Source organism: Cynocephalus volans, chromosome 15, assembly GCF_027409185.1.
Source record: "Cynocephalus volans isolate mCynVol1 chromosome 15, mCynVol1.pri, whole genome shotgun sequence".
Classification (NCBI taxonomy): domain Eukaryota; kingdom Metazoa; phylum Chordata; class Mammalia; order Dermoptera; family Cynocephalidae; genus Cynocephalus; species Cynocephalus volans.
This window is the reverse complement of record NC_084474.1, coordinates 70854575-70863540: the sequence shown is the minus strand read 5'-3', so window position 1 is coordinate 70863540 and position 8966 is coordinate 70854575. Positions and strand designations below refer to the sequence as shown.

At 44.0% G+C, this 8966-nt stretch overlaps 1 non-coding gene and 1 pseudogene across 1 annotated transcript; both read right to left on the bottom strand.

The window, feature by feature from the left end:
- Nucleotides 1-1026: 1026 nt before the first annotated feature.
- LOC134364288 (U6 spliceosomal RNA) lies at nucleotides 1027-1137 on the bottom strand. The gene has a single exon (XR_010021830.1). It is a non-coding gene; the product is annotated as a U6 spliceosomal RNA (small nuclear RNA).
- A 2089-nt stretch (nucleotides 1138-3226) lies between these two features.
- LOC134363708 (KH domain-containing, RNA-binding, signal transduction-associated protein 3-like) lies at nucleotides 3227-3990 on the bottom strand (annotated as a pseudogene).
- Nucleotides 3991-8966: the final 4976 nt, after the last annotated feature.

Below are 8966 nucleotides of genomic sequence, written 5' to 3'. Positions count from 1 at the left end.
GGTGAGGGAGACCTGGGATCTCTAGGTAGTCGCTTCATTAAAGATTTTGCTGCTTAGTTCTGGTGTGATTCTGTGTGAGCCCAGCTGCCATGGTAACTGCAGAAGTTACCAGAATCCTTCTGCAGGCCTAAGGACACACTCTCCCCACTGCTCATCTCCCTGGGGTGGTCTCTGGCTCTTGTCTGCTTCCGGCTGGAGCACAGGCTGCACCAGCTGGGGAGAGAGCGGAGCTTTCCCCAGGACCCTTGGAAGCTGGGCAGGGGGCCGTTCGCTGACTTGATGGTCGGCTTGCCAGCATCTTCATGATTCCACACTCCATTCTTGAAACTGCCATTGGGTCACCCTCAGCTCCCTGCATTAACCACTGGCATTGAAAACCCAGCTGTGCTCGGCATCCCACTGACATCACAGGTGCAGGGAGGGCGCTCGAGGCTCTCGAGGAGGAGGGAAGAGGGAAAGGCAGCAGAAGGAGAATGAATGTCTGGGTGTGCTGAGGGGACAGCGAAGAGCTGGGAAGAGAGAAGAGCGACAGGAGAGAATGTGCACAAGTGGAGAGGGGGGTGGCCGGTGCCCTGAACGCAGGTCCTTAGGGACAGGATGGGGGTCACAGCGGGTGGGGACAGCGATGAGAACTGCAAGAAGACAGAGAAGTTGAGGGTGTCTGTGGAGTGGCGGAAGCAGAGCGAGGGCCTCTGTGTCTGTCATCTCGCTTAGCTCCTACCTATAGGGTGTGCAGGGCAGGCGCCAGCATTCCTGCGTTCGCCAAGCAGGAAATGAAGGCTCAGGAGGCTTGGGATGGCACATGTCAAGGTTGTCAACAGCGAGGACAGCGTTCAAACCCAACTCATTCTGGCTGTGGATTCTTTGCTACTATTTATCATAAATTTATTTTTTTAATTTATTTTTTCAATTAATTTTTTGAATTGAGACATAATTGATTATACCTATGTATGGGGTACAGAGTTGACTATCCGTATTTGTGTCCAATATGTGATGATCAAGTCAATATTATTAGTATGTTCATCAAAAAGTATGGAGCGCTTCACGACTCTGCCTGTCCTGTTTGCGCAGGGGCCCTGCTAATCAATCTTCTCTGCATTGTTCCAGTTTTAGTATATGTGCTGCCCAAGTGAGCACTGTTTATCATCAGTTTAAAAACATAAAAACATTGGGTGGTGGATCTGTCCTGAGCGGGCTAGGTCATGCTGCAGTGACAAGTGACCCCATGTCAGTGACCTGTGAGTCCAGGGCTTTATCTTGCTCTCCTGCTTCCTGTCCACTGTGGGGCTTCACTCCCTGCCCCAGGCTGGTGGAACAGCCTCTGCCTGGATGGTGTGATGCTTGTAGTGAACAGAAAAGAGCATGTGGAGATCTCAGCTGGCTCATGAAGTCTGCTTGGAAATGGCACACGTGCTTCTGCTCGTTTCTCTGGCAAAATCCTGCCATGGCTGCTGCCAGTGGGGCAGAGAAGCAAATATTCCCCCAAGGAGGGCATTCTATGCTTTTGCATGTCAATGTGGTCGGCCATGGGCCCCTAGCACATACCTTCATGGCTTGACCATTCTCCTGACAACTTTGGCCTTGGGCATGGTTTGTGCATGGCGGGTGCCTGTAGGCTGTGCCTGGGCAGGACCGTGCAGTAGTGAGAGAACCGGAAAGACTCTCTGAACACCAGGATTCTGCCACGAAGGAGCCGTGCTGCCCTGGGCTTACTGAACCTCTGTGGTCTGGCTTGCTCGTTGCTAAAACAGGGGCAATCGCATGTTCCCCTGAGGTTGATGAGGATCAAAGCAGATTGTAGACAGAGGGCTGCACGTAGTAAGAAGTCAGCAAATGTCACTTAGCTTTCCCTCCTCCTGAATCACAGTTATGTTTTTCTTCATTTTCAGAATAAGAAAAACTTTGCATAAAATGATTAAGAGAAATGGTGTAATCAGGAACCTGAGCTGTGTTACATTAAAAAATTGCTTAAAAAAATAGCCACAAGCTGGTTAACAAGCTCTTGTGTTTCTTTTTTATTTTCGGTTTTATTGAGGTATAATTGACAAATAAAAATTGCATATATTTAAGGTGTTAACTTCATATTTTGATATATGTATTCATTGTGAAGTAATCATCACAATCAAATTAATTAACATATCTATCACCCCACATAACCACCATTCTTTCTCCCTTCCCTCCTTCCTTCCTTCCTTCCTTCCTTCCTTCCTTCCTTCCTTCCTTCCTTCCTTCCTTCCTTCCTTCCTTCCTTCCTTCCTTCCTTCCCTCCTTCCCTCCTTCCCTCCTTCCCTCCTTCCCTCCTTCCCTCCTTCCTTCCTTCCCTCCTTCCTTCCAACACTTACAATCTACCCTCTTAGGAAATTTCAAGTATGTAATACACTGTTGTTAACCGTAGTCACATTGCTGGACATGAGATCTTCTGAACTTGCTCATCGTGTAACTAAAACTTTGAATCCTTTGATCTACGTCTCCTCTTCTCCCCTCCTCCCAGCCTCTGGAAACCACTGTTCTATTTATTGCTTCTGTGAACTTGATTATTTAAGATTCCACATATTAGTGCAGTATTTGTCTTCCTCAGTCTGGCTTATGTCACTTAGCATCATGTCCTCCAGGTTCATCTGTGTTGTCACAAATGTCAGGATTTCTTTCTTTTTTAAGGCTGAATAATATTCCAGCTCTTATGTTACTTCACTGCATCTTTCCTTAGTTGTTTTTCTTGCTCATTTGAAATACTATCAACTGAGCCAAGATTTTTTTTTTTCTTTCAAAAGTTTATTTAGTATCAAGCAAGAGGAGACTTTGCTCAACACCACAGAACGTTTCAAGACCACAGGATTAGGGTTTGTAATTGGCTTCCCTTTTTATGCATGTTGGCAAGAGAAAAAAATAAATAACTAGCATATAGCTGAAAGATCAAATAACTAAATTTTATGGAAACTTTTAAAATAAAGGTGAGGCTTATGTTAAAAGACTAGATTAACGTACTTAGTAAGCCTATTTTTTTGTTTAACACTAGTTAATCAAAGTTATTTTTTTTCCTTTTGATGACCTATTTTTTCACACACAGACTGGAAATAACAAAATTTTACATTTTTTTTCTTCCTGCCCAGGTTAATGTTTCAACAAAGTAGTTCTGAGTTCCATCCATTCAGACTTTAAGCACTTTGATTTAAAAAGGGATTGTTCATAGGAAAAAATTACTGTGAACAGTATTCAGGACTGGCGGCTATTTCATGACATCAGACATCATAATCAGTATCTGCCATACGGCTAGTCTCTGCAGATGCCCTTTGCTGGCCTGGCTCAAAGCGTCTTGCCAGTAGGAATCCTGAGTCTCCTCTCTGAGTCTCTGTCCATGATCAGTAGTCAGCACCACCTTGGGCTGGGCAGTACCATTTCCAATATCACAGTCATAGTCTCCGTGGGTCTCTCGTGTAGGGGTGTGGGGAGGTGTGTACACGGGGTGTGGGGGGACTCCTGGGAATGAGAAATCCTCTTCCCTGACCCACTGGCCGTCAGGTGGAGAGGACTTCCCTGGGAGTTGGTATCCCTCGTGGTACACCAGCTCCAACTGGCCAGGCTGTGACTCCTGCCTCTCCCCTGCTTATTGCTGGGGTTGGTACACTTCTTGGACATAAGGTGGGTTTCCCTCAAACCACTGGAACGTCTGCATTTTCTGAACCATCATTCAAATATGTTAATTCCTGATTAAATATGTCAATATGTACTTGCCTGATTTCATTATTATACTCAGAGGTGAGGAACTTTTTGATTTCTTCCAGAGCATGTCCCATCCGAGCATAAGCTTCTGCTGGCAGGACAAACACTTCAGTGAGAACGTGGAGCTCATCCGTAAGGTGGAAGTGCTTTGCTTCTACACTTTTCTTCGACTCTTCTTTCTTTGTCTGTCATAGAATCTTTTCCAAGGAAGAACATTTTTGTCAAGGTCTCTTCTTGTAAACCCTTCAGAGAATCAAGCTGGGCCAACATTTTTTAAAGTAGAAAAGTATTAAGGACTATAAAAGAAGTCTTCACAAAGTTCATGGGAAGATTTGTATTATCTTTTAATTCTATTTTTCACTTACTTTCTGAAGTACCCTCTTATATTTCTTTTTGCAAAGGTTTAATTTTTATGTGTTTTGGAGCAGACATGGTGGAGGAATATTTAAGCTGTTATTGGGGTGTGGTTAAAACCCACTGGCCCTAAGCAGTTTAATTACCTATCCAAAATCCATTTAAAAATGAATCAGACTAGAGTTTCTCAATATAGGTTCCACAAAATATAGGTACGGAGGCCTGTTTATAGGTATCAAAAGATATGTTAGACTGCAAACATGGCCATAATTCTCCACCCTTCCCTGTATCATGTCCTTTGCGATGTAACTTTGCAGCTTCTCCCATCAAGAGAGGAAATCAATTTCCCCTTCCTGGGTTGGCCTTCTGGATTGCTTTGATTGCACTAGAATGCAGCAAGAGAGATACTGTGCCAGTCCAGTTTATGTCTCAAGAGTTCTTGCACACTTCTACTTGCTCTCCTGAAACCCTGCCCAGCTACCACATGACCATGCCTGGACTAGCTTGCTGGAAGATGAGAGACCACATGGAGCAAAGACAAGATGTTCCCACGAAAGCTGTCCTAGATCAGTCAGACTCCTGCCCACAGGCACGTAATCACAGACCCATGAGACCAGAACCATCCATCTGAGCTCAGCCCAAATTACTAACATGCAGAATCATGAGCTAAATACATGGTTATTTTTTGCTTCTATTATTACTATTACTATTAATTTTTTTTTTTTAAAGATGAACGGTAAGCGGATCTTAACCCTTGACTTGGTATTGTCAGCACCACGGTCTCCCAAGTGAGCTAACTGGCCATCCCTGTAAAGGGATCCGAACCTGTGGCCCTGGTGTTATCAGCACCACACTCTCCCAAGTGAGCCATGGGCTGGACCTGCTTTTATTATTATTTTTAATTGATGTGGTAATTATACATATTATGGGGTACAGAGTGATATTTCGATACATGGAAACAATACGTAATGATCAAATCAGGGTATTTAGCATATCTGTCACGTCAAACATTTATCATTTGTTTGTGTTGGGAACATTTAAATCCTCTCATCTAGCTGTTTGAAAATATACAATAAATTGTTGTTATAGTCACCCTATAGAGCTACAGGACACTAGAAGTTACTCCCACTATCTAGCTGTAATTTTGTGTTTGTTAACCAACCTCTCCCTGTTCCTCCCCACCACCCTTCCCAGCCTCTTTAGCAACCACAATTCTACTTTACCTCTATGTGATCAACTTTCTTAGCTTCCACATATGAGTGAGAACATGTAGTATTAACTGATTATTGTTTAAAAATATTACTTTGGGGATGATTTGTTATGCACCAAAAGCCAACTGATGATGTTCAAGGGAGAAGAGGGTTCTATAGACAAATAAATGTGGAAAATGCTAGATTAGACAAAGGAAAATATGTTTCTTTTCTGTAACACATTTCATAGTCTTCTTATGCTAACTTGTCCTGAGAAGCTCCAGGAGGGAAGAGGTATGGTTTGCTGTACTTACAAATCTATTTTCTACGCAAACTCTGCCTCCCTACCTTTTTCAGGTATTAAGGATTTAGGCAATATTTTTGGAATTGCATATTTTTTTAAAACGTTCATTCACAGAGAGTTTTAAAAACTTCTTGATTTAATCACAGATATTTAAAAATCTGGAATTAGACACAGAAGTCTAACATTTAAAGCCACAAGCTCTCTGAGGGCAGGAACCATCTCTGTCATGTGCACTTCTGCATCCCCAGTATTTAAAATCTGGCACATAGTAGTTGCTTAATAAATACTTGTCAAACCAATGAATGAGAGAAAAATGGGACTCCGAACAAGGGTGAAAAAAATGAATGAGATTTACTGTTTGGGAGGACTCCATGCTACAACACAGAATGAGAGCCTGAAGTGCAGAACCAAGCTATTTTAAGAACTAACTTTAGGCACTTGTTACTGCTGGATCTAAAGTCAGGTCCCTGCTGGGGAACTGGGTGCTATGCTGCTGCTGCTAAATCACAAGTTGTTAACTTGTGCTAACTGGTGCAGATGTGTTTTCTTTGATGTGCAAAATACTTTAAAACTTTTTGACATTGTCAAGATATTTAAATATCAGGAGATAACCCATAAGCATTTGGCTTCTCTTGAAAAATCAAGAGCTAAGACACATGGGACAAGGAAATGTCAATGACAATGATGTGCTGGAGCTGAGAAGGAGCTGCTCCGGTCTGGTCAAGGCACACACCTGTCTGTTGGCCACTGACCTCATCTCTCCTGCTTTGCTCCAATGTGTTCCCTCCCTGGTCCCTGCAGCCCTTTGAGTTTAAGAAATGGTGAACATGTCTACCTATGAGCAGTTAAAGTAACATGTGATGGCTTGTCTGGACAAGAGAAGACTACACCTGGGTGGAATAGCTGTCCTCAGATCAGCAAGGTCTGTCCTGCCTCAAAGGGGCTAGATGTGTTTTATGTTTCCCCAAAAGGTTGGTGGAACCAGGGCTGGTGTAGGGGAGAGAGGGAGGCTGAGTTGGGCACATGATAAATAGCAGATGTGAAATATCTCCTGAAAACCTGCTGCACGCCAGGCTAGGAGCTGGGGATATAAAGATGTATAAGACACACGGAATCCCTCTCTCTCAAGGATGTCATTCAAGTCTAGCTAGCAAAACAGACACCTAATCAGCACAATTTGTTAGGAGCTAAGATATATGTACATAATAGTACTAATTTCAATGGCTCCCTCCTAGGTGCCAGAGCCACACACTGTTCCTAGCTCTTTATAAATGGTAACACATTGATTTCTTACAACAACTCCATGAGGTAGATGCAGTTACCTTATTTGGTCCAGAGAGTTTTTACACTCTTTGACTCAGTTATCAATATAAAATGAGGAGTTCGGGAGAGGAGGAAATTCAGGCAAAGAGAAGTTAAATAATTGGCTGATGGTCACCCAGCTGGTAAGTCGCAGAGCTGGGGTTTACTCCAGGCACCCTGAACAGCAGAGTCCTTGCCTTCAACCAGCCATTCATCCCTGCTCAGCAAGGACTTTACCAGGGAGGAAGATGAAAGCTCTTACAGGAAAGGAAATGAGACCAAAGGAATTAAGGGTTAGAGATATCCCACAGTGGAACTGGCACCTCATGAACTGCTTCCTGGTAACATGTTGGTCATCTTGGGAAATGGTAATTGGTAATGTCACAGAGCTGGTTGTGTGTGTGACTTTCTTTCAAAGAATTGAATCAAGTACCTCTGCCTGCCTTTCTGGAGACCAACTTCATGTAAGATGTGTGAGGGGACAACGTGTGACTGGCTGGGAAATCAGTGCAAGGTGGAAGGCTCTTTTATGTGGTCACTTCTGTGAGGACAATCCTGAAACAGAAACCACTGGAACTTGTGTGTTAATCCCTCACTAGAGAGAGGCCCACGATTCACTCTGTTCTGCACTACAGCGAATAATCCCGGTAAGAGGCTCAATCTGGGCCGTATTTAGCAGTTTAGTGGGACTTCTTTCTCAACATCCACAGACCACAAACCCAGACAGTCACAGGTTATAAAAGGCAAGAGCTGGCTTGCTCATAGCTTGGTATTTTGCAGACCGTAGTTGTCGGTGTATTTCCCTTGGCCAGCAAGGTTTTCCAGCATCCATTGTCCAAGAGTTTGGAATGACTAACATCTCTCTACTATCCTCCAGGTCATCGTGAGGCCTTCCCGCCACCCACTACTGGGTACTACTAGATGTGTTCTCTTTCTTGAGGCTGGGGAGCAGTTTATCTGAACTTTTCTGGGGGTGACCTTGAAAAAACTGCTTTATCTTAAACCCCTCTTTATCTTATTTTTTTCATTTACAAAGTGCACATTATTAGTAGGACGTACGGTGATTGCAGGGGTGAAGCGAGACCACCTTTCAGATCTCAGCACGTGCCTGGCACGTAGTAAACTGCAATGGCTGCTTTCTTCTCCTGCCCCTCTCTCTCCTCGCCTCCCTCCTCCTCCTCCTCTTCTTTTTTCTCTTCCTTTTCTCCTTCTGCTTGTCCTCTACTCTTCTTTCTCCTTCTCACCCTCCTTTTCCTCCCGATTATTGTTTATTGTTAGAGTTTGTTCATGATTGCTCTATATCCAGCCTCTTTGTGGTTTATTCTCATATTCTCAATTCTGAACATGACATTTACCAGTCAGGGTCTCAGGAAGAAGGAGATGATATAATCAAATTGGGGAAATTGAGGAATCTTTAATAAAAGAACTGAAAGTTTGAGAGGCATGTAGAAAAACAACAAAAGGTATAGCAAAACTATGAATCTGGCAGTTGTATGTGCTGATGATACCCCTAAGTCCGGAGGGGCAATGAGAGTTTATCAGTCAACTTTTGCTGTGATAACCAACAACCTCAGTATCAGTAGCTGATACAGTACGAATGTCCCCTCAAAAGCTAACGTGGGGGCCAAGCCCGTGGCGCACTTGGTAGAGTGCGGCGCTGGGAGCGCTGCGACGCTCCGGCCGCGGGTTCGGATCCTATATAGGAATGGCCGGTGCACTCACTGGCTGAGTGCCGGTCATGAAAAGGACAAAAAAAAAAAAAAAAAAAGCTAACGTGGGAGCTTGATCCCCAATGTGGCAGTGTTGAAAGGTGGGGATCACGGTGGGGACTTTAAGGAAGTCATGAGGACCATGATCTCACGAATGGATTAATGGGCAGTGGGTTAATGGATTAAAGGGTTATCATGGGCATGAACTAGTGGCTTTATAAGAAGAGCACATGAAAGCCCTCTTGCCATTCTCACCATGCGATACCTGTGTTGCACAGGACTCTGCTGAGAGCCCCCACCAAGAAGAAGCCCCTTACCGGATGTACCTCCTGGACTTTGGACTTTCCAGCCTCCAAAGCTGTAAGAAATACATTCCATTTCTTTACA